Raw genomic sequence first — 27,277 nt, 5'->3', positions numbered from 1 at the left:
TGTCTTCAAATATAAATAAACATCTCGTTGATATTTTCAGTAGTAAATGGTACCAATAACAGCACATTTGAGCAATGCAATTGTAGTGGATAAAATGGTCAATTTTTCTGTGCAGTACTGTACGGATTATACGCTCCTCACCGGTTAAGAGTTTGGCCGAGAGTTGTCTCCTTTCTTTTCTGGCCTAGTACTGTTCCTTTCTACTTTGCGCCCCAGTCAAACTGAAGGTCACATCGCCAGAGAAACTAAACGGATACTTATTGAATGGTTATTGCTACTGTTTGTTTTTACTTTTTTCTGGCAGAATTACTTGGTACCTACTGCCGGGTACCCGGCATCATTATTCGCTACTCGGTCGGATCATAAAAAGTGCTAGGTCCAAATCTGGTAACCGTTCATCTCTATTTTAGATTTCTCGGCAGTCTGAAATCATGGTAGTAAAACTGGAAAATCTTGCAAGAGATCCAGAAATGCACCTTTCTTGCGGCATTGTATAAACATCTAAAGGCCAGTTAGTTTACTGGTAATTTAACAAAATTACATAAAAATTTACCGCGTGGACATATGTATAAATTCATAGTTTCGCAACATTTTACATACCTCTACAAGAAAAATGTTTTTACTGCCACACCTTCGGTCGCATAAATCTTATTAATGTTATTAGTTGCTGAATAAATCTATCGTTCCAATGGTCAAGATCGAGATTTATTTACCTTCTAACACAGGCATATTAAAATTAACTGTTCAGCCGGTTGGACATTTGAAGAATTATTGTGAGAGATCCACGAATAGACGACATATGGCGTTGTACAAAACGATAATAACAATTAAAACCAGCGTAAGAGTGTTCACATATTTTACTATTATTGCCAGTGCTCTGAAGCTGTTATCGCAACAATGTACTAGTTAACTTAGAGGTCAGGAGTGAATAAACAATATTTATAGATATGAAAATGAAAATATTTTGGAGCAAATGCTTGAAAATTTCAATATACGTTTTTTTGACAAAAGTCATCCGAAGAACGACACAAATTTGTGTCGCTGAAGTCGTCGGACCGACTTAGGGCGAAAATTCGTGTCGTTGATAAGAGCCCTTATGTTAAGTTTATAAGGTAAAATCGCTTTTCGGCGTTTTAATTGTCGAATATATTTTAAAATCCTTAAAAAATCCGAATGAAATTTTATAAAACTTTTTTAAAGAATTAAATCGGCTAACTGAGAGAGTGATAAAAAAAGCTTTATTGTATATGACTTTTACATCTACCTATTAAAAATTTAGTTTTAGTCATACTTCGTTTACTTTCTGCAGCGATGTGACCTTCAGTTTGACCGGTGCAAAGTAGAAAAGAACAGCACTAGGCCAGAAAAGGAAGGAGACAACTCCCGGCCAAACTCTTCACCAGCGAGAATCGTATAATCCGTACAGTACTGCACGGAAATATTGACCATTTTTTCCACTACAATTGCATTGCCCAAATGTGCTGTTATTGGTACCATTTACTACTGGAAATATCAACGAGATGTTTATTTATATTTGAAGTCATATTAAAGGCTTTAACGCTTGTTTTCGACTCGCACTACTATTCATGATTGAACCAAACTTTCGGCAGGTACTGTATGAAAAAGTATGTTTAATGAACAAGAGTCGAGAGTATAATGAGCTTTTTTCTCCCTACCTACGATTTTGCCAGCGCTCATTCAAGACATCGGAAGGGGCAAGTCGCTAGAGAAAGTGAATGAAGTATACTATCACAAATGCACATTTGAATGTCATTAAAAATGTTATAACTTGTAAAAAATAAAAAAAGCGTTTTCCAATTTATCCCGACCTAACGTTTCCTTAATTTGTAAATAAGTTCTGTTTTGAGTTGTTTATTCGCTTCTGGAACCGCATTCATTAGATTTATGAATTTTCAAAGCCTGTTAAGTGTGTGTGCCTATAACAACCTTAGGCTAACGGTACAGCCGTTACTGTATCGATAAGAAACTATATACAGGTATTAAAGCGTTATATCGCACAACAATAAATCGATTTATTTATCTCTTTTTGCGTAACGTAGCGATCGAGGCAATAAATTGTTATGGTATTTCTAAGCGAACATCACTCCGCTTTTATGACTAATTAAGTAGCTTTTAAAAATTAAGAAACCCCATCGTCAAAATATATGCGTAAATAAGTCAACAGGACGTAAGACAGTTAAGAACTTTATACGCCCTAAATCGAGGATGATATCTTTAAGCAAACTTAAGTAGTTTTGGGTGTTTCAAAAAGTAAATTTTGCATTAAAACTTGTAAATTTTATACGTATATGTGTAAGTTTTAAACTGGAAGAGCATAGAATTTCCATTAAAAAATATTACCGCTTTTAGTTCCCGAATTCTGCTTGATGCGAAAGGTTTCTCGCTTGACCGAACGTTAAAGTCTCCACTAAAAAAAATGAAAAATCGTCATAACAATAGTTCTTCGGGGTTTCATATAAATATATAACTACTGTATGAGCATTTCCCTTANAAACAAGTGAATTTAGAAGCTCCTAATGAACAATTTGATTTTCTCGTTGTGTTTTAGTAAATGCCACAATATTCACTATAAAATTTTATGTATGTATTTTAATGGTGCGTTTTACAAGGGTCACTAAAGGTCACCTTAAGAGCCTTAAGGGACAGCATCTCAGCAGGTTGTCCGAAGAGGAACTCGTAACGCCCCTCATGTTGAGCCTTGTGACAGACAATCTGTTGACAAGCCTTAATGAAAAACCAAATCATGTAATACACTGATTACACTTTGATAATAATTAAACGCATCCATCTGGGGGTTTACGAAAGATTGTAAAGTCCTAGTGGAAGATCACTTAACTAAACAAACAAAACTGAAAAAATGGTGTTTACCTGGATTTACAAGTGGAGTAAAACCTGCATACTGACTCTGGGGTTCACCTTGGATTGTAAGCTGACATGGAACAGATATCTTGAGATTAAATGCCAGCAGTTTGTTTTCGGTTAATGGCATTTAAGAGTAGTAGAAAAAACCAGTTGCAACGAAATTGCTTTTCTATACGATTCTGAGCACCTGGAGGGACGACTAATAAGGACAATTCTGAAGTTGTGAAGCCTCAAAATTGATGCGACATTTTGTTCAATAAAGAACATCTGGAACGGCGTTGATTTCTCTCGCAATATTTCGCTTTAGCTGATCTGATGTGATCGGATTATCTATTTTAAACCTGGATTTCAAGGACCCACAGAAAATAATCGCTGGGACGAAGTTTCGCGCTCTTTGCAGACCACCGAATGTCTCCTCTGTGTGAAATTAGCTTCTCTCAATTTCCCACTGTTTGCTCCAAATTTCTGGATCCTCAAACCTCCATCCATACTACTGAAACTCTCTTTCTCCAAAATAAGAAAATTGAAACACTTATTTAATCGAACAGGTGAATGATTGATTCCAATCCTGTCAAAAATTATTGACCCTGTTTTTATCAATGACTTCCTTTTATTATATTAAATGGAAAGCTAAATCGTAAAAATAAGCAGACCGAGGTGTGGAGGAACATCAAGGGATGAACTACAACCCAAACTGCAGCAGTGGGCGAAACAGATTCCTATTTTGAGTTGGAAAGACGGGGAATGTCCTAACTGTAGATTATACATAAAGGAAGATGAGACACCGCTACAAATCATCTTTAGTGAGGTAGCGGAAAAGAGGAACCGGATACCTAGATGACTCTCTTCCTCCAAAGCAATAGCTACGAAGTAATATACACCAGAAGGATTTTTGTACTTTAGGAAGGGTTCTTTGGGAACTTCATTCGGTATCAGATGGTCGTCAAGTGACTATCCCTGCGTCTGATGATGGATTTAAGGGTGTCCCAACTGTTATCTTTGAATAATAATAATAAGTTAGTATATTTAAGAGAATTAAAGTCAGAAAGTCTTTCTTTTTTCATAAAAAATAGAATGGATGCGTGCGTGTGACGATCTTATGTCACTGTTTACTTCGTCAAATCTTACGGGAAGATAAGATATTTTTTAAAATCAACCGTGTAGATATTTTTAGAAAAAAAAAAAAAACTAAAGCAGGAATAATACAGGTGAAGAATTCTTCCTGCGTTTCTTTTGAATGCTCCATTGGATAGCTACCTAATTCATAAATTTACCTCTGATTAGATACATTACATTTTTAATTTCAATCCTAATCTTATACACCTATAAGATACTAAAATTCTAAACTTAAGGTTTTTTTTTTTATGGAATCGTTAGTTGGAGATTAATTTGTTGTCACCTGACAAACATATATCATGAATGACTGATCTTGATAACGTGTTGTGATGCTAAAAATATACATCTGTGTGCCCGTATAATAATGCTCTAAGTATCTATGGTTCTAGAGTAGGTAGGTTTGTAATGTAATTTTGCAGAGTTCAGATAGCTGAAGCTAGAATATTCTGGAATTTGGTGCGATATCCGCAATGTTAGGTTAGTTTGTGGTCGCAGGTTTCTCTAATTGACATATGTCATATATATGTCCTCTGCATGATCGACAAAGGTACCCTTTTGAACGGGTTCAACTAGTATTCTTTAATTTTGAAAAAACGTTTGTTAACTCCTCAGTTGATAGGACAACTCATGTAGTGTTATGTTCTAAAACTGGTATAATCACAAATACGAACAGAAACTTTTTTATGATTATTCTCGGAACATCAGATGTCCGATTTGTATTTCAACAGGTGAGTTGACATTATATCTATTTTTAATCTGTAATCAAAAAGTTGAAATTAAATTGTCCCGTTGTAAACTGAAAATGATAACACAAAGATTATTTATCTATTATAATGCATTAAATCAAGTGTGAAGATGTAATTAAACATTGTAAAGATTTATTAAATGATAGTGGAATTTTTATCTTTTTTTTTTATTCTGTTTCTTGTTCATTTCCACAATACATTTACATGCATATTTTTTAAAATTTAAATTGTGGAATTTTTTCTTACAAGCAATTATAGATTTCAGATTTCGGTGTAAAATCGAAATACAACAAAAATAAAAAGAGACGTAAATAAAATCTAAAGGTTAATTAGCGCTATTAGCATGTTTTACTCAACATCAGTTTGACATCGCCATTAACTATACTTTTGTATATAGGTACGTATATACCTATATAAAACTGTGTGCAGATTTGTACGATTTCTTCACAACAGAAAAAGGGAGACAATTTTGATCATTTATTACTAAATAAGTGCAGACAATGCAGCGTAGAAAATTGCTACTTGTTGCAGGATTCAATAATGTTTAACAATGTACTTTTGTTTTCCTTTACCCCTGTTTTTACTTAAACTTACTTATAACTATCTGTTCATGCCTCAGAAAGTGTTCTACTGTCTTAACTTCCTCTTTCCTTATGAATCACCATGGCACCCTCCCCCCTATTGTCATAGTTTTATTACCATTTCATTTCTAACTTTTCTTCGTCATTTTTCTGTAATACCACATTGCAGTGTAGGTACTTGTTTGGGATAAAATTGTGAACAGTATAAAATTGTTCTGGTTTAGTTGGTCTTTTTTTAACATTTTGCTTTAATGTTAGAATATCACCCCCATTATCAGCAAAAGCCGGAATATAAGGTGCTGTCTTGGGTATTTATAGTTGCAACAAAATTGATAATATTAAATCCTATGACATTGTTAGTTACGTAATAGTGGATTAATATGCAATATTAATTTGAAATCATTTTTTTGATTTAAATTGTACCCACTACAAACTACCTCAAATTAAGGAAGGAAGAAATTTAGTGGTAGAACATTGGTGCGTAAAGCCAAAGGTCCCGAGTTCGATTCCCGGTGGGGGTATGACAACAGCAACAATTTTTCCCTCATTAATTTGAGGTAGTTTGTAGTGGGTACAATTTAAATAAAAAAAAAATGATTTCAAATTAATATTGCATATGAATACTGACTATCAAATAATGTTTTTCGGATTTAATGCGTTGAGGCCACACCTGATGATGTGATTTTCTTTAAAATCGTTTAATTTCCTAGCCAATTGGTTAGACATTAAGCGAGTAACTTTTAATTAAATTAAATATTTATATGTTCTTGAATTCTAATAAATCAAATTCTACTTTTACAAAAACCAGCATTTGTCGACAGTGCCAACGTGACATTTAAGAATGAACGGTATATAAAATAACTCTAGGATTATGCCTTTTTGAATAAATTACGCCTCGCACATTGCCTTTTTCGATATAGTCAATAAATTCTGTTTGCGTTCCTCAATTATTAACCATAACATCAATGAATAAATTCTTACGTAACTAACGAAAGGTTATTATCGCATTTTATTGCACCTCCCAATATTTACGAAACACATCACTACTTGTAATTAAAATACACGTGAAGACATAAAAATTCTTTCTCATGAAAACATTCGTACCGTTTACAATAATGCTGTTATTATTATGGTAGCGTCATCTAAGCAAGGATGCTTCTATTAACAGTAATGGTTAGAAATGGCAAATTTCTTCAGAATGACGTAACACTGCTTGACAATTTTTTAGGTTAGATTTACACGCCCAAAAACTAATATGGTTGTAATGAACTGAAAAGAAAACTTTATCATCTTCGTACATAGAATAAAGCAACTATAATATAATGAAGAACATTAGTGCTTAGACGGAAAAATATCAAAACTACCACACGTAGACAACAATTTCTAACTTATTAGCTCTCATCAGCACGCTGTAAATAATTTCAATAAGTCATCGACCAAGCCGAAGCTGTTTCGCAAAAGCGAGTTGATAGAATCGCCTTCTATTAATATACTCGCAGTTAACAGTAAAACCTGGTTGTAACCACATCGGTTATAACGATATAAGTCTAATGTTACTCATTGATGGTCCCGCAAATTTATAATTCAAATTAAAGTTAAACATTTCTTATTTTTATTGCTGGAAATACATATGAATCATACAATGACTACTAAATATGTTTCCACTTTGAACTTCAGTATAATCCCTAGACAAAAATTTTCAGTCTCTCTCCAGTCTCTCAGTCTTTCATCGTATATGAGAGCGTCTCTCAAGGTCTTTCACAGTCTCTCAGTGATTGCCTAGGTGTTTTTATGGATCTCTTATAGTCTCTGTATGAGAGACACGAACGATAAGATTGTTAATTCAGAGATACGAGTCATCTGAATGAATAAAACTGAAAATTTGAGAGACTCTAGTCTCTCGTAGAAAGACTAGGATCTCTGAAATATGTTAAACTTTTAACCATGTCTATCGAGACACCACTTATTAAGAGATTCGAGTCTCTCTTTCAGAGATTGGAGTCTCTCGTTCAGAGACTGGATGCGAAATGAGGATCTCTCTATGAGAGACTCGAGTCTCTTGTTTAGAGATTCGAGTCTCTCGTTCAAAGACTGGATGCGAAATGAGGATCCCTCTATGAGCGACTCGAGTCTCTCGTTCAGAGACGCTAAACAGTTTTTTTTGACAGTCTTTCGACAGTCTCTCTCAGCGACACCAGAGAGACTCGATGAGAGACGGAGACTCAAGTCTCGCTTTCAGAGACTCTGGGAGACTGAACATTTTTATCTGGGGATTTCAATTTCAAAGACTATTAGTAAGTTCACCTAGACATCTACCTTCAGTTTTATAAAGATAAGTGTCTAATAACACAGTTGGCTTCATAAAAATTAAATTACCACATAAATATAATAAAGCACCTAAACAAAGGAAGTTATGACATTCCTGTTTAATTTTTGCAACGTTTTTAACGAATTCTTGAAAACAACAATTTCCTAACGGTTTTCATCATAACTATTAAAAAAAGCAGTGCTAGAGAGTACAACAGCCACATATAAATGAAATAGTTACACTTAAGGAACGTGTAGTTAATGTTTTCGGTATTTTTCTTGCTGTGTAACGTACCTAAACTGCCACTGTCGTTAATGTTCTCTTTGTTTGACATGTATATTTTGTGAAAATTAATTTCGTGTGGCGTTATTTTTGGTTTGTCTTTCTAATCAATACCTACAACCTAAACGTTGTCTCTTCAAACATAAATTAGTTTTGTGATGCACTTATAAATATAAATTACTATATTTCGTTAGGACACTCAAGGGTTTTCATGTATAAGGAAACCACAACGTTTTGAGTTTTCTTAGTCTAGTGAGCCCGACGTACTTTCATAAAATATGCAGAAGTAGTTGGTTTTTGAATACTGATGTAACGCAGAGAAGAGATAGAGCTTGCGTTCGAGTTGGTAAACAAAACGACAGTGTTACATTATTGTCTTGCCGTTTATATGAACAAGTGGGTCAACTTTTATGCCACTGCAGAGACCAACTCTTTATCTTCTTTTTTGTTGCTGGTTCTATCTGCAACACGAGCTGAATATCTGAAAGTCTTTCAGGCAACTAAATTACATCGGCGTCGTGCATAATATTAATATACACTTCAAAAAACCTGAATTCCAATATAAAGAAGCATCATTTCTAATATTATTATTGTTTATGCATTTTAAATGTGTTTTAAAATTCGATTCACAATCATACCACGAAGAATATTCCTACATCGAAGACAAACTGAATGTATTTTGTTCTCGCACATATTCCAGTTGTTTCTTTCTAATTTGGTAATGACTTCATTATAACCTTGAACGAAGGTGTAAACAACCAAGATCAATCATGGTAATTATTAATGGTTTCTGATATTGAAATCCACTAGTCAGTATTTAAGTGCAAATGGACAATATTTTACCTAACTGACCATCTTAACCTAACCTAGCCCTGCAATTAATTAATTTACTTACAAACTAACCACTTTTTGTACTTACCCTTTATTAATTTTAAGACAAACTATTTTTTTTTTCGATATTTTTTACTTCCTCCAAGTACCTTGTAGGTACTACCTTTTTCGCTAATAGGTCAATTTATACGTTGGAGAAAGGGTCAATTTATGCATTAGAGGAAGGGTAAGTTCTCGAGTTTTTATAATTTTCACAACTATCCACACTATTTTCATTTAAAGTCACAAAACTCACAAACTCGCAACGACAGAATTTTTCTGCATTTAAGACAATTATTGTGTCGTTAAACAGAAAAATTTGTACTTAGAGTACTTACTTACTTACTTTAAGAAAGTATCAGATTAAATGAGGAAGACCAAAATTGAACACTCAAGATCAGGACTAAGACCGTAACTATATCAACAAGGCGAATGCCAAGACCGAATAAGTAAGACCAAGATCAATACCAAGACTGGAACAGTGCTGATCTTGGTCAAGCATTATTTATCTAAAGAAAAAACAAGTAAAAGTGTCATTCACCTACTAATGTATTTTGTCTTAATTCAAATTTTATCTCTTTAGTTTGATAGCAACCAGTAATAAAAAAAATAAGATTGTTCTTCTTAATAAAAGCTTACCTTAACACATCCTTGCAGAAGGATTTTCTACAGAGAACAACAGATACGACCCTTATTCCTAAAATCTCAAAAAAAAAATGTTTTTCATGATGTGCAATAATAAAGAAAGTGCATATTCTTTATTAAAANATTTTTTACTTCCTCCAAGTACCTTGTAGGTACTACCTTTTTCGCTAATAGGTCAATTTATACGTTGGAGAAAGGGTCAATTTATGCATTAGAGGAAGGGTAAGTTCTCGAGTTTTTATAATTTTCTGTTTCCTTTAAAAATATGTGCTTAGAAAAATAATAAAAAAAAAGTAAGTATCAGATTAAATGAGCAAAATCAAGACTTACCACGCAAGACCAAGACCAAGACCAAGACTAGAAGTATTTGACCGACAGTATTGGTCTTCATCTTGCTTAGCTCATCACTATTCTTAAAATGTTTATGCTATTTTTCGTTTTTCTTGGCGTACCTATTTTAATTACAATGAAATCCCGAAATAAAAATGTTCAGTCTCTGAACGAGAGACTCGAGTCGCTCATAGAGAGATGCTCATTTCGTATCCAGTCTCTGAACGAGAGACTCGAGTCGCTCATAGAGAGATGCTCATTTCGTATCCAGTCTCTGAACGAGAGACTCGGATCTCTGAACGAGAGACTCGAATCTCTGAACGAGAGACTCGAGTCGCTCATAGAGAGATCCTCATTTCGTATCCAGTCTCTGAACGAGAGACTCGGATCTCTGAACGAGAGACTCGAATCTCTGAACGAGAGATTCGAATCTCTCAGTAAGTGGTGTTTTGATAGACATAGTTAAAATTTTCTAAGTTCAACATATTTCAGAGATCCCAGTCTTTCTACGAGAGACTCGAGTCTCTCAATTTTTCAGTTTTATTAATTCAGTCTCTCTGTGAGAGACTCGAATCTCTGAATTATCAATTTTATCGTTCGAGTCTCCCATACAGAGACTGTGAGAGATTGTGAGAGACGCTCTCAGAGACACTGAAAGACTCCGAAAGACTCTGAGAGACTGAAAATTTTTGTCTAGGGATATTATTATCAATTACGTAATTTCGCAATAGGTATACTAAATTTTACTGATTTTATCTTTACTTGTTCTAATATTCAAAGAAAGGCAGGTTTTAAAATACCTAACACTAATCGCACTTGTACTATATATTCAAGTAATTTTCCAGGAAAATTCTTAATCCGTCACTGTTCAGTTCCAATAGAAAAATATGTATAACCTATAAGAATTTAAAAAGGCACATGCAAGAATGGCCGGTACTGTTATTCGTTGGTATGCCTTCTCTGTAACTTGTGTATAAGATCAAAAATGATAATAGTCCCATGCTCTTGCTGCTGTAGTTACATTCACATTGGGTTCCGCGCTCCTCCGCACCGTTGTTGAGAAAATTGCACATAGAGAGGTCTCCAATTAGACGTTTTTGCGCTGTTGCAAAAGGGAACTGATAAGGATATCCGCATTCGGCTGTCCGTTAACGTAGAATTTAGAACACCGAAGCGGCCGGTAGGTAATACTGATCATTATCGAACAAAGTTACACGTTTACCTATACAGTATTGTAAGTATTGTACGTGTAAAGGTCAAATTGTACGTATCCGTATCGAAACAGGGCTGTACCCGTCATAATCACAAGGTCGTAAGTCCTAAGACTGGTTGGACTCGCACCTCCACTCCTTCCTGTCCCGAGCTAATCTTCGCATTTCTCTAAAAATAGAACAACCCACATCCTTAACTGTTTGCGAACAGTAATCTAATATAGGCCTAGCCCTCTTCATGCCTGAGAAGATGTACTATAGTACCAACCTATCACGCCTATTTCTTATTGACTTCCATAGAGTATCCTGTTCTCATATTCCTTCTAATACCTCTTCATTTCTGACCTTCTGTATCCACGGTATGCTCATCATTCGCCTGTAACACCCCATATTTCGCACCCGTACAGCGCGGCGCTCCAAACATACACCTTTAACAATTTTTATAGAATTTTTTAATTAAACGTTCGCGAGCATAGAAGTACCTTCTTTTTATTGAACACGACTCGATCCTACACCATTATCTGTTTTATATCCCNAATGGCAAGATGAACGTCAAGGTCAAGAAAGTTTTTACCGTAATAATACGAACATTTATCTATACGAAATACTATTGCTATGAGCATAGCAGTAGCTTCATAACGTGTCGTTACTGCACCGTCATTCTTTTAATTTTTACACCGGTTACCCAAAAATACCTACCTACATACATTAATCACCTCTCGTTGTAAGTAGTGAAAGTGAAAATAAAGATTTAAAAGGCAGCATAAGCCGAACCGAACGTAAAATTTACAAGACGCGGGCCAAACGAAACGTACAGTTCACTGTAGAAAAGCCTAATTGAACATTATGTTAGTCAGAATCCTCTAAAATTATCTGTTTTATATCCCGTTTCATATCATTCGTTCCGTTCTGATCATCTGACTTCCTACATACTAAACTTCCGCCTGTATCCCATCTATAGCGCCTTATTATTGTTTAAGTTTTTTAAAGCTACATTGAACTCGTCTCTCATTATGAGATAACCTAGCTCACCCATCCATCTCCACACTATCTTCCTTCTCTAATATATCTCCCAACTCAGGGCCTGCGTAAAGGTTCTCTAAATATTCTTTCCGCCTATCTGCCTTTTCCTCATTTTCTATCAAAATGACCCCTGCTTCTTTTCTTATAATACTATTATTACTGTACCCTATATCTCTAAAGTTCCTTTTAATTATATTATAATCCACATCCGTTTTACCTACTTCAAACTTTTCTTCTACTTCATACACCTCATATCAATCCACCGTTTCTTAACTGCCCTACTCCTCCTAATGATTTCCCACTTTATAGCCTTATATTTTTTTTGCCCTTCTTCGTCTGTCCTGTTTTTGTATTTTCTCCTTTTTTCTATTAATCCTACAATCTCGTTTGTTATCCAGGGTTTCCTGCTTTCGTTTTGTTTAACACCTAGTACCCGTAAAAAATATATTTCAATAACACTTTTCTAAAGACTATGTTTACTTACTGAACCGTACAAATTCACTAAGATTAGAATACATAAATAAAGACATAATAAGAGCACGGCCATGACACGAATGGGTGTAAATTGGTTTCAAATAACTACGTTATCCATTATTACACCTATGAATTTGCTTTTAGTTCATAAAAATAGAAATAGTATTTAGTGTAATACCAAGAAAAGGATTTAACTGCTATCTTTATTTGTCCGTTAACGTAGAATCATACGTGTAAAGGTGAAATTATACGTATCCGTATCGAAACCGGGATGTACCCGTTTTCCATATTACTTTTCTAATTTCTGTATTTACTTACTGAACCGTACTTAGTTAAATGCAAATAAATCCACTAGATGTGGAATATTTATATAACAACGTAATAAAAGCATTTTCACGGATACAACACGGTCTTGACACGTATGGTCATAAATTGATTTTAAATAATTACATTATCCATTATTACATATATAACCGCATTTAAGTCCTTTAAGTTCATAAGAATTGAAACAATAGTAATATTTTTGTTTACGTAATCTCTCAGTTAGCCGTAAAGAAACGTTCGAAAAATGAACTTTTCTATTAAAGATTGCAGAAAAGCGACAAAATCTGCGTGAAATTTCGTAAAGGCACTTGATTTGCAATTAAAACGACTACGTTTTTTTCAAATTTCATCTGCTTTATTAAGTTTTATCAGGAATAAAATCGCTAAAAACCATTTTTGCCTTTCAATCGTAACGGTCACAGAGTTCTCTTCTCATTATAGGTACTTATTATACTTTGAAACTAATTGCTTATTAAAACATTTAATTAAAAGATTGAATTGTGTCATAAGCCTACTTTCCTTATCCAAGATGTTATCGTTTAATTAGAGCCTTTAATTAAAAATTGTTATTTTTGACGTACTGGAGTTAGAAATAAACAATTGGAAAATGTGGGCGGATCTTAATGTGTATATTCGTGTGTATAATTGGTTGCATATATTTTAATGACATGCTGTAAACGTTACATCCGGGCGCATAGTTGGTTGCATAAACATCATGAAGATGTCACAGAAATTAAAATACAGATAAGGCATAACACTTATCACCATAGACAACGGGTACCTCCAGTGAAATTTGGTAGTACTCAGTTAATTGCTGTTTGTTACTTCCACGTGTTCCTGAGAAAAAGGGTCTTGGTAGCAGCAAACAGACAGAGGGACATTGTTTCTATAAGAGTTCCTGTCGCCTTCATTTTGATTACTAAATGCAAAAACTTCTATTAAACTTTTCAGTATCCACCTGTTGTCGTCCACGTTTGTCATCATCAAATGATCAAAAGCAACCGACCAGAGTATTTCGGTAAATTGAACAGCGTGGTTAAGGGCAATTTTTTTAAGAAAATCACAATAATTTACAATCCGAAGCCGGTGCTGTACGTGAATTTGCAACGTAGGTGTCTACCGAATGGCGTAATGAGATAAAAGATCTGCCGCTTCATGGATGGATAATGTAAACATTGCCGATTATCAAACGATAAACATAAACAGTTTAATATTATCCATAATGTTTAGAACACAAAGAAAACAAAGTTGAGTACAGCCGAATTTCTTTACCAGGGCCGGAATTGAATTTACATGTACACAGTGATTCTATAAGAGTTCCTGTCGCCTTCATTTTGTTTACTAAATGCAAAAACTACTATTAAACTTTTCAGTATCTACCTGTTGTCGTCCGCGTTTGTCATCATCAAAAGATCAAAAGCAACCGACCAGAGTATTTCCGCTCTAGATTCAGTACCATGAAAACACAGCGCGAGAATGTTCGCGAAAGAAGAGAGAATAGTAGAATATGGGGCAGCAGACTCGCCATCGACCATCCGCTTCGCTTGTCCATTGTTACGAACTGGCTGTTATGAATGTTGTTACTATTATTCGATTCAGAAAACCGTTAGCGTCCAAAATAATTTTCAGAATGGCAAGATGAACGTCAAGGTCAAGAAAGTTTTTACCGTAATAATACGAACATTTATCTATACGAAATACTATTGCTATGAGCATAGCAGTAGCTTCATAACGTGTCGTTACTGCACCGTCATTCTTTTAATTTTTACACCGGTTACCCAAAAATACCTACCTACATACATTAATCACCTCTCGTTGTAAGTAGTGAAAGTGAAAATAAAGATTTAAAAGGCAGCATAAGCCGAACCGAACGTAAAATTTACAAGACGCGGGCCAAACGAAACGTACAGTTCACTGTAGAAAAGCCTAATTGAACATTATGTTAGTCAGAATCATCTTAACTATTTGAAGCAACTTCATGAAATAAAGCTTGACAACAAAACAAACTTTATTATGCTAAATGTGTATAACCTATACACTGCTTATTTAATAGCAACTCAGAAGTACAGTAGGCGCAGACATATGTAGCATAGGTAGATCAAGTTAAAATTCTCGACATCCTATTGTTCATTAAAAAAGGGTGCGGAACGATCGGACATATAGCTCACCCGTGCTTGATTGTTTTCGTAAATATCTTGCAGAAAGACGTTCGAGTTTTTACAGACTACATTTCGCGAGTATGATACAGGTACCTACATGTATCTATAACATTGTTACGTACAAGCATATATGTGATAATAAAATCAATACCTTGATTCCCGATAGCTCTTGAATATGCTCGCAAACAGACCTCTGTATTGAAGACGCGGAGAGAAGCGATTTATACACTGAGTGACACGTATTTGCCGCTTAACAATAGGACATTCACAATTCTCGATAAGAATGAAGACTGTTCCGCAAAATTCGATAATAATATAAACAGGCCACTGTATGACAAAGTTAGTTAGTTAGTTAGTTAGTTAGTATATGAAATACAGAGTGATATAAATACAGTGATGTCTGGAAGAGCACTATAAATACCGTGTGTTACAAATAAATAAAATAAATCTGGAAAATTCGTTAGAATATAGCCATGAGTGATACCAAATAAAAGTCACATAAACTAAACATTGAAAAAATTAATCATGGCGCTGTTTACCTGACGATTAAAAGTAAAAGGAATTATTTTAATTGCCATTATCCGAAATAGTTTCCCTGTCTAAATCATATTTGTATAATCATAATAATTGCAGTGATTAAAATAATAAAATTGAATGAAAATTATGTCAACTTGTAGTCTATTAATCATCACTATTTTCAAGAATGTACAGTACATCAATTGAGTTCTCAAATTGAAAGAAAAAAAACAAACACTCTAACAGTATTACCAGGTACTCAGAAAGACAAGCTTTACACACTCCCGAAATACCTGCCACATCCGACATTATTTAGTTTCATTTGTCTCTCCACTCACCTTGTTGTTGTCATTGCATAATGCTACATCTTCGTAAGTGACACAAATAACTGTCGGTCTTTGTTTATAGCTGTCAGGAGGTCGGTAACATACCTGCAAAAAGAGAAAGGTAAAAATTATTACATCTTCAATCCATCTTTCAGTTACATAACTGTAGTCGCGCTTCAAGATAAACAAACATTGTCCGCTAGCGAAAATCAATTTGCATTAACAACTGGACGCTCGCCAGCGCAGTCAGCGTAACTTTTAATTTGCGACTTGATATAAATTCAATGAACGATGAATACGTTCCGATGCAGGAAATTTATCAAGCGATATGATAACATGTGGGTGAGTAACAAGAAGTGTGACCTGTAACGGTAAACCTATTGTGGAGGAGCATACAATACATATACCTAAAGAATGTGTATTAGAAGGTTCAATAAAACCGCCCAAGTAAGAGTTATTAGAAGAAGAATTAAGAATGAAATGTTACCTTTATTTCTTTACCGATCTACTTAACAACTGCTAATTCTGATGATGCCTGAAGATAGGACAATATAAGACCCTTTTCAGTCTCATTTTGAGAATCATAGAAGAAGCTACTTTTTCATCATTTTTAGGAACACTAAAATTTTGGCATAAAGCTTCATATCCGCAGCATTGTTTTATTGTAGAATTTATTACAGTTTCCACATCCACCATGGTCAACTGCACCAGGACCTTCTGAAGGATTTTGAATGACAACTGATAAAAGTTGACGATTGAAGCATGGTATTATCAAAGGAGAAATAATTCGGTAAATTGAACAGCGTGGTTAAGGGCAATTTTTTTAAGAAAATCACAATAATTTACAATCCGAAGCCGGTGCTGTACGTGAATTTGCAACGTAGGTGTCTACCGAATGGCGTAATGAGATAAAAGATCTGCCGCTTCATGGATGGATAATGTAAACATTGCCGATTATCAAACGATAAACATAAACAGTTTAATATTATCCATAATGTTTAGAACACAAAGAAAACAAAGTTGAGTACAGCCGAATTTCTTTACCAGGGCCGGAATTGAATTTACATGTACACAGTGATTCTATAAGAGTTCCTGTCGCCTTCATTTTGTTTACTAAATGCAAAAACTACTATTAAACTTTTCAGTATCTACCTGTTGTCGTCCGCGTTTGTCATCATCAAAAGATCAAAAGCAACCGACCAGAGTATTTCCGCTCTAGATTCAGTACCATGAAAACACAGCGCGAGAATGTTCGCGAAAGAAGAGAGAATAGTAGAATATGGGGCAGCAGACTCGCCATCGACCATCCGCTTCGCTTGTCCATTGTTACGAACTGGCTGTTATGAATGTTGTTACTATTATTCGATTCAGAAAACCGTTAGCGTCCAAAATAATTTTCAGAATGGCAAGATGAACGTCAAGGTCAAGAAAGTTTTTACCGTAATAATACGAACATTTATCTATACGAAATACTATTGCTGTGAGCATAGCAGTAGCTTCATAACGTGTCGTTACTGCACCGTCATTCTTTTAATTTTTACACCGGTTACCCAAAAATACCTACCTACATACATTAATCACCTCTCGTTGTAAGTAGTGAAAGTGAAAATAAAGATTTAAAAGGCAGCATAAGCCGAACCGAACGTAAAATTTACAAGACGCGGGCCAAACGAAACGTACAGTTCACTGTAGAAAAGCCTAATTGAACATTATGTTAATCAGAATCATCTTAACTATTTGAAGCAACTTCATGAAATAAAGCTTGACAACAAAACAAACTTTATTATGCTAAATGTGTATAACCTATACACTGCTTATTTAATAGCAACTCAGAAGTACAGTAGGCGCAGACATATGTAGCATAGGTAGATCAAGTTAAAATTCTCGACATCCTATTGTTCATTAAAAAAGGGTGCGGAACGATCGGACATATAGCTCACCCGTGCTTGATTGTTTTCGTAAATATCTTGAGTTTTTTCAGACTGCATTTGGCGAGTATGATACAGGAGCCTACATGTATTTATAACATTGTTACGTACAAGCATATATGTGATAATAAAATCAATACCTTGATTCCCGATAGCTCTTGAATATGCTCGCAAACAGACCTCTGTATTGAAGACGCGAAGGGAAACGATTCATACACTGAGTGACACGTATTTGCCGCTTAACAATAGGACATTCACAATTCTCGATAAGAATGAAGACTGTTCCGCAAAATTCGATAATAATATAAACAGGCCACTGTATGACAAAGTTAGTTAGTTAGTTAGTTAGTTAGTTAGTATATGAAATACAGAGTGATATAAATACAGTGATGTCTGGAAGAGCACTATAAATACCGTGTGTTACAAATAAATAAAATAAATCTGGAAAATTCGTTAGAATATAGCCATGAGTGATACCAAATAAAAGTCACATAAACTAAACATTGAAAAAATTAATCATGGCGCTGTTTACCTGACGATTAAAAGTAAAAGGAATTATTTTAATTGCCATTATCCGAAATAGTTTCCCTGTCTAAATCATATTTGTATAATCATAATAATTGCAGTGATTAAAATAATAAAATTGAATGAAAATTATGCCAACTTGTAGTCTATTAATCATCACTATTTTCAAGAATGTACAGTACATCAATTGAGTTCTCAAATTGAAAGAAAAAAAACAAACACTCTAACAGTATTACCAGGTACTCAGAAAGACAAGCTTTACACACTCCCGAAATACCTGCCACATCCGACATTATTTAGTTTCATTTGTCTCTCCACTCACCTTGTTGTTGTCATTGCATAATGCTACATCTTCGTAAGTGACACAAATAACTGTCGGTCTTTGTTTATAGCTGTCAGGAGGTCGGTAACATACCTGCAAAAAGAGAAAGGTAAAAATTATTACATCTTCAATCCATCTTTCAGTTACATAACTGTAGTCGCGCTTCAAGATAAACAAACATTGTCCGCTAGCGAAAATCAATTTGCATTAACAACTGGACGCTCGCCAGCGCAGTCAGCGTAACTTTTAATTTGCGACTTGATATAAATTCAATGAACGATGAATACGTTTCGATGCAGGAAATTTATCAAGCGATATGATAACATGTGGGTGAGTAACAAGAAGTGTGACCTGTAACGGTAAACCTATTGTGGAGGAGCATACAATACATATACCTAAAGAATGTGTATTAGAAGGTTCAATAAAACCGCCCAAGTAAGAGTTATTAGAAGAAGAATTAAGAAGGAAATGTTACCTTTATTTCTTTACCGATCTACTTAACAACTGCTAATTCTGGTGAAGCCGGAGGATAGAGCAGAAGACCCTTTCGAGGGCTAAGATTGTCAAAATCAATTAAGCAACGTAAAAAGAACTTCACGGAAGGACAGTATGGACAGAAGTAACCGACGAAAATTTTGCACACCTCATTTTTAAAATCCTCTTGTTTTTATTTTTATTTTAATTAAACAATTTTGAAAATCAAAATTCTCCCTTATTATAGGGGCTAAGATAATCAAAATCCAATAACGAACGTAAAAGGTTCCTCATGCAAGGACAATATGGACAGAAATAACCGGCGAGCTTGTTGCGCCCCACATTTTTAAAGTCTTCCTGTTTTTACTGTTATTTCAATTATCAANCGTGAGCTGTACCATTTCTAATTCCTTCAACTATTTCTTCTTCTACTAAAGATCGTATTGCTCTTTCCTTTATTTTATGACATTAAAAGTGACACCTAGTGAACTGTATCATTACTTTACTTCTACTTCTCACCTATTAAAGGTTAACAAGAAAACTTTGCTTTAGTGGAAGAGGATTTTTATTTGCTACCGTAAAATACTTACGAAGATGTTAAATAAAGTCAGTTCGATTAAATTTTGACACCTACCTACTTTAATTTTGGTTAAACCCAAAATAAATGCTGGATTTCCTCATTTACCCAGAGATGATCACCATCGGTAAAATTTTGAGTTCTTGATTTTAACCTTTCACAAGACTCAGACTTGACTTACAGAACTTCCGCAAGAAATAGAATTCACGGAACATTCAAATGAAATTTACCTTTAAGGCTTCCTATAAACTTCAAATAATCCATAGTACAATTAACATACAGTTAATTTTAAGCAATGAACATTGCAATACATAAATAAAAAAACAATTAATTCATAAAAATTCTTATTTAGAGAACATGGGAAAGCCACTTTCTTATTTTCTCTTAATGAAAGGAAAGTATTGTGATGAAATAAGCTTTTATAATAGGCGAACTAGACAATAATGTCTAAGGAAAAGTCTATTTCACCACATGACATAGATTGACTGCAAACAAATGGAATCAACTGGCATAATTTTTTTAACCGGAAAATGGTAGTGGTTAATTTTCGCTTTAATATTGGAATATGGTCACACTTAAGTACATTAACAATAGGAAATTAAAATACCATACTGTAGTAGGAAACCAAAAAGGTTTTGATAGATCTAGGAATCACGTTAAAGACAATTATAGTTTAGAGATGAGAGAAGATAAGTTTATCAATAGCTTTATAGATCTGTCACAAAGAGGATCCAAATCAGAGGTTTCTTCTAACTGAATTATGGTAAATGCAATAAAATATATGTAGGACAAACGAGAGGTGCTTCGGAAAGATAATAAAAGAACACAGAAATATTTTAATAAAAAAAAAACAAAGTTGAGTACAGCCGAATTTCTTTACCAGGGCCGGAATTGAATTTACATGTGCCTTCAACTACCTTTTGTTCCGAAAACGGTAAAATCTTGGACATGAAAGGCCCACACTTATTTCTGTTACACCCTACAGTAAATTCTATAACGGTATCTAATGGTCAGCTCGGACCGTATGGATGGTAGTGGTATCCAATAATTTGTGCAGATGTTGGGTCTTGATAAAGGCGCAATTTGAGTGTGACCGACCGCCAGATAAATTGCTCCAGTTCCACAGACGCCCACGTTTAGAGGTCATATACTATAGTTCACTGTATAAAAGCCCAATTGAACATTATGTTAATCAGAATCATCTTAACTATTTGAAGCAACTTCATTAAATAAAGCTTGACAACAAAACAAAACTTTATTATGCTAAATGCGTATAACCTATACACTGCTTATATATTTAATAGCAACTCAGAAGTACAGTAGGCGCAGACATATGTAGCATAGGTAGATCAAGTTAAAATTCTCGGCATCCTATTATTCATTAAAAAAAAGGTGCGGAACGATCGGACATATACCTCACCCGTGCTTGATTGTTTTCGTGAATATTTTGCAGAAAGAAGTTCGAGTTTTTTCAGACTGCATTTGGCGAGTATGATACAGGAGCCTACATGTATTTATAACATTGTTACGTACAAGCATGTATGTGATAATAAAATCAATACCTTGATTCCCGACAGCTCTTGAATATGCTCGCAAACAGACCTCTGTATTGAAGACGCGAAGGGAAACGATTCATACACTGAGTGACACGTATTTGCCTCTTAACAGTAGGACTTCCACAATTCTCGATAAGAATGAAAACTGTTCCGCAAAATTCGATAATAATATAAACAGGCCACGGTATGACAAAGTTAGTTAGTTAGTTAGTTAGTTAGTTAGAATATGAAATACAGAGTGATTTAAATAATGTACAAACACAAGGGAAACAAAATTGGGTACAGGCGAATTTTTTACAAGGGCCAGAATTGAATTTACATGTAGCTCGAACCGTATGGATGGTAGTTGTATCCAATAATTTGTGTAAATGTTGGGTCTTGATAAGGGCGCAATTTGAGTGTGACCGACCGCCAGATAAATTGCTCCAGTTCCACAGACGCCCACGTTTAGAGATCATATACTATATATCAGTTCAGATTTATAAGAGTGTAGGTCCAGTTCGTGTTTATTGCGGTTGGTGTTCCGTAACAAGATCAGCGAGTTAGTTACCGATGGTAAGAGCGCGACTCCTATGGAGAATCCCCATTAATTCCACCATAAAATATGACGAAGCGATACGACGAAACTGACATAAAATTATGCCGCGCTATCGCAAGTTGTAGAGCACGGTTTAATACGTACATACAGTCATGACAACTTTGAGAAATTGCCGTTCTTAACTAACAATGGAACTAAGGGAATTAATTAAACAGGAATTTAACTTCCGTGAGCTGTACCATTTCTAATTCCTTCAACTATTTCTTCTTCTACTAAAGATCGTATTGCTCTTTCCTTTATTTTATGACATTAAAAGTGACACCTAGTGAACTGTATCATTACTTTACTTCTACTTCTCACCTATTAAAGGTTAACAAGAAAACTTTGCTTTAGTGGAAGAGGATTTTTATTTGCNCCGTGCTTGATTGTTTTCGTGAATATTTTGCAGAAAGAAGTTCGAGTTTTTTCAGACTGCATTTGGCGAGTATGATACAGGAGCCTACATGTATTTATAACATTGTTACGTACAAGCATGTATGTGATAATAAAATCAATACCTTGATTCCCGATAGCTCTTGAATATGCTCGCAAACAGACCTCTGTATTGAAGACGCGAAGGGAAACGATTCATACACTGAGTGACACGTATTTGCCGCTTAACAGTAGGACTTCCACAATTCTCGATAAGAATGAAGACTGTTCCTCAAAATTCGATAATAATATAAACAGGCCACGACAAAGTTAGTTAGTTAGTTAGTATATGAAATACAGAGTGATTTAAATAATGTACAAACACAAAGGAAACAAAATTGGGTACAAGCGAATTTTTTACCAGGGCCAGAATTGAATTTACATGTAGCTCGAACCGTATGGATGGTAGTTGTATCCAATAATTTGTGTAGATGTTGGGTCTTGATAAGGGCGCAATTTGAATGTGACCGACCGCCAGATAAATTGCTCCAGTTCCACAGACGCCCACGTTTAGAGATCATATACTATATATCAGTTCAGATTTATAAGAGTGTAGGTCCAGTTCGTGTTTATTGCGGTTGGTGTTCCGTAACAAGATCAGCGAGTTAGTTACCGATGGTAAGAGCGCGACTCCTATGGAGAATCCCCATTAATTCCACCATAAAATATGACGAAGCGATACGACGAAACTGACATAAAATTATGCCGCGCTATCGCAAGTTGTAGAGCACGGTTTAATACGTACATACAGTCATGACAACTTTGAGAAATTGCCGTTCTTAACTAACAATGGAACTAAGGGAATTAATTAAACAGGAATTTAACTTCCGTGAGCTGTACCATTTCTAATTCCTTCAACTATTTCTTCTTCTACTAAAGATCGTATTGCTCTTTCCTTTATTTTATGACATTAAAAGTGACACCTAGTGAACTGTATCATTACTTTACTTCTACTTCTCACCTATTAAAGGTTAACAAGAAAACTTTGCTTTAGTGGAAGAGGATTTTTATTTGCTACCGTAAAATACTTACGAAGATGTTAAATAAAGTCAGTTCGATTAAATTTTGACACCTACCTACTTTAATTTTGGTTAAACCCAAAATAAATGCTGGATTTCCTCATTTACCCAGAGATGATCACCATCGGTAAAATTTTGAGTTCTTGATTTTAACCTTTCACAAGACTCAGACTTGACTTACAGAACTTCCGCAAGAAATAGAATTCACGGAACATTCAAATGAAATTTACCTTTAAGGCTTCCTATAAACTTCAAATAATCCATAGTACTGTGGGTTTTTGTTTTATTTTTCTTTCCGTTAAGTTATAACAGTTATATTTATCCTAATAATACGATAGCGAGTTTCTGCAGTTTGTCCGCTCCTGATTCATTCGAATTGTTTTTGCAAGTCCCAGATTATAGGGGATTTACCAATGTGAACGAAGGTGAACACCGCGGGGGAAGAGTAGTTGCAAATAAGTAGCCATCGAGGTCAGACGAACAAAAAGAGTAAAAATAAAAGAGGAAAGACGCGAGAAAGACGAAAGACGCGTAGAAGACGAAAGACGTACAAAAGACGGAAAGTCCTGAAAAAGACGATAAAGACGGAAGACGATAAAATCAATTGTATATTGATGTGCTGTTGTGACCAATAAGAAAAGTGTATCAGGATAGCTGTTCAATACTGTGGAAAACTCTAATTGTGCAAACGTTTATACTTTTTAATATTTTAATTTTATTCATTAAACACTTTCTAAAAATAGTGGAGCTGGATTCGTTTTTATTCACCCTAGACAACAACGGAAAAAAGCCTACATTTTGGGGGCTCGTCCGGGATGTGATCTAGCCAGTACAGTGACAAAAGCAGATAGCTGAAACAGTGAACNAGGCGAACTAGACAATAATGTCTAAGGAAAAGTCTATTTCACCACATAACATAGATTGACTGCAAACAAATGGAATCAACTGGCATAATTTTTTTAACCGGAAAATGGTAGTGGTTAATTTTCGCTTTAATATTGGAATATGGTCACACTTAAGTACATTAACAATAGGAAATTAAAATACCATACTGTAGTAGGAAACCAAAAAGGTTTTGATAGATCTAGGAATCACGTTAAAGACAATTATAGTTTAGAGATGAGAGAAGATAAGTTTATCAATAGCTTTATAGATCTGTCACAAAGAGGATCCAAATCAGAGGTTTCATCTAACTGAATTATGGTAAATGCAATAAAATATATGTAGGACAAACGAGAGGTGCTTCGGAAAGATAATAAAAGAACACAGAAGTAATTACTAGCATCCAGAGGTAAGCTAAGTTTGAAATCAGTAAATTAAATAACAACGAATGAAAAGAATTCCCTGAATTTTATTTGTCATTAATTTCTTGTTTACCTAATTGACCACATTTTGAAAACATTCCATTTTAATAAACCATGTAGTATAGATATATTTATGTATGTGTAGGTAGATAAGTGGTTCATGGAAATGACGGAACCTGACAACCAGTTCAGAACTTTTGCGGTTTTTACTTTTATTTTTTTTTTTTTCAACTGATTTACATTCAAAACCGATAGTAACATTAGTCCGAAACATGCAGACACACATTAACATGAACATTCGAACGTGTTTTTGTTTAATGTGGACTGCAAACTGTCATTGTATGGAGACAGGTACCTATGGAAACGAAAACCTTGAATGCTACTTTCTGTTCAGGTAGATAATGAAAACGACAGTAACACTCAAGGCTCAATGTGTCTAAAAATACGACAGTGCACATGAAAATTATTATTAAAATATACTGTTACTTGACAATGTAAATGCACTAGGCGTCTGAAAGATTTAATCGAAATTCAACAACTAGCCTAATTAATTAATTTATTTGTTTATAACGTTTGCGGTTGCCTACTAATAAACAAACAGATGCAAACCTAATAGTTGCTCATGAAAGATTGGCACATAAAAATCGAAGGAAATCAATCTGTTTATCAAAATTTACCGTGCACAAGGAAGGTAGCATGTGATTAGAATTGAATTGTACAATATAATAATACTAATTACACTAATTATCTTTCCAAATATACACATATTGTTGCTAATAACGTTTAGCCTATTAACATTTCAGAATAGTTCTAATGATTGCCTTACGTCACTTACTTAATTGACATTTAAAATTTCGCAAACCGTTTTTATTTATAGAAGCAACATCACCTGTATTTCCTGAAGCACATATGCTTTAAAACACAACAATTATAAGATTATGACAAACATCAAGTCACACGTTATTCATTCAGAAATAGTTAAAGAACATAAAACCCAAAAAGCTTCAAAAACAGATACCTACATATCTCTAATTAATTGATATACCTACTCCGTCATTGAAGATTGATAATTACATATACAAGTTGCCGTTTAGAATTCAAAATTGTAAATACTTAGCAATATTTATCAAGAAATTGTATTTTAACTTTGCAAACCGTTCTGTACAATTGGTGTCAAAACAACTGTTTTGCACGGTAGGTACTGAAACTTGAAATTTTATTTGGTAGAATACCAGCTTTGGGAAAGAGTTTCAACATTCTGTGCTAACGTTTAAAGAGCCCCAGAAATCGATACTTCATTTTTATATAGGTAGGTATATCCCATCAGAAGGTAGCCTGATTTACAACCATTGATCAAGTAAGGTTCAATATTCATCAAATTGAAATCCCAAAAACAAAAGCCTTGCTTATGATTTTAACAAGAGGAGGCAATATTGTCAGCTAAATTCTAATCGTATTAGTAACATGTGCAACATTGATTAAGTCTTCCTGCAAAGGGCAAAGCATTGATTTTATTGATTAATATGATAAAAAATCTTTTATCCTAGATTACTTATGATTTTATAAATAATAGCCCAAAATCGTTACTGTTAAACTTGCAAAATGATGTGTCAGATTTTCCAAAAATCCATGGAATGGAGCAACTAATTCGAGTGTTTTTTCCCAAAATTCTCCCTCAACTAAGTACTCCATGGATGTGGAGCAAAGCTCACTTCATTCCCTTACATCTTCACTTTCACTGCATCCATAACACAAAACCTTTCACACCTTCTAATTCAATTACCAAAATATTCACACATTATTTATACAATGGTAGTGGTAGAAGATATCAGCCTCTCGGATTCCTTCAACAAGCGTCTCGATCCAGTTACTCAACACTGACTATATTTGTTATTTTCAGCCTCTCTAACCTCGTTTCTGTGTTCTTGATGAACGAACGGTGAAAACTCAACTTCCATTAAGTTTAACGAGAAGATGAGAAAGCTGAAGAAGTGTTCTCACCTGTATTTATGAATCTAGGTGGCATTCAGATCCAGTGAAAATTGAGATACAGGCCACACTTTTCGGAGTTCGGGCAAGCAACAAAATCCTGAGCTGTTACAGCAGCAGGCAAGCAAAAACACCCACAGAACGCGAACGGAAGTTTTTGTTTTTTACTATCGACCACGGTCGACGAAGAGCCTCCTGCAGTTGGTTCGCGGCAACTAAAGAGACAACGGCTTACATCGCTAAGCAGTAAGTGCTTTCGTCATGGATGGCGATCCTAGTAGGCTTAAGCAGCGTTAGAGGTGGGGTTAGAGGAACAGTGTCGTACTGCAGCAAAGTCGAGTCGTATCGAGAAGACTAAAACTGTGAGAGATGCTGCTGATGGAATTTTAACACTGTGGACGGAGACTTTAATGATGGGATGTTGCTGAAACCTCACCGTTGTCGTTAGAAATATGCAGCCACTCGGATAAATGATTATTATAAAGTGTTTGATAATAATAAATGTAAAATTATGGATTCATCACGGCAGGCGTCTTTGGTATAATAATAAGCATTACGTTTCGGACTTTCCAGTCGTTGTCTTTGGAAATTTCTTCCTAATATTTCGCCTACAATAGCGGCAGGCATTATCAAAGTTGATAAGATAGTAGAAAGTGTAAAGTACAAACCTTGCATTCATGTTAGAGTTTACTTCCCCAGGAGCATCAGACTCCTCTTGATTTACAATATTTCAACAGGATTATTATTTTGATTGTAATAATTGGTCTTCTTCCTTCATCA

General features: G+C 34.7%; 1 protein-coding gene across 1 annotated transcript in view; it reads right to left on the bottom strand.

The window, feature by feature from the left end:
- LOC108743583 overlaps window positions 1–26,797 on the bottom strand; it is a 106,967-nt gene extending 80,170 nt beyond the window's left edge. The window contains exon 1 of the mRNA XM_018479167.2: window positions 26,510–26,797. The gene's annotated coding sequence lies outside the window, so the exon portion shown is untranslated. The remainder of the gene's footprint in view (window positions 1–26,509) is intronic.
- Window positions 26,798–27,277: the final 480 nt, after the last annotated feature.

Source organism: Agrilus planipennis, unplaced genomic scaffold, assembly GCF_000699045.2.
Source record: "Agrilus planipennis isolate EAB-ADULT unplaced genomic scaffold, Apla_2.0 scaffold19, whole genome shotgun sequence".
Lineage (NCBI taxonomy): Eukaryota > Metazoa > Arthropoda > Insecta > Coleoptera > Buprestidae > Agrilus > Agrilus planipennis.
Note: the sequence above shows the minus strand (reverse complement) of the source record. Positions and strands in the feature narration are given on the sequence as shown.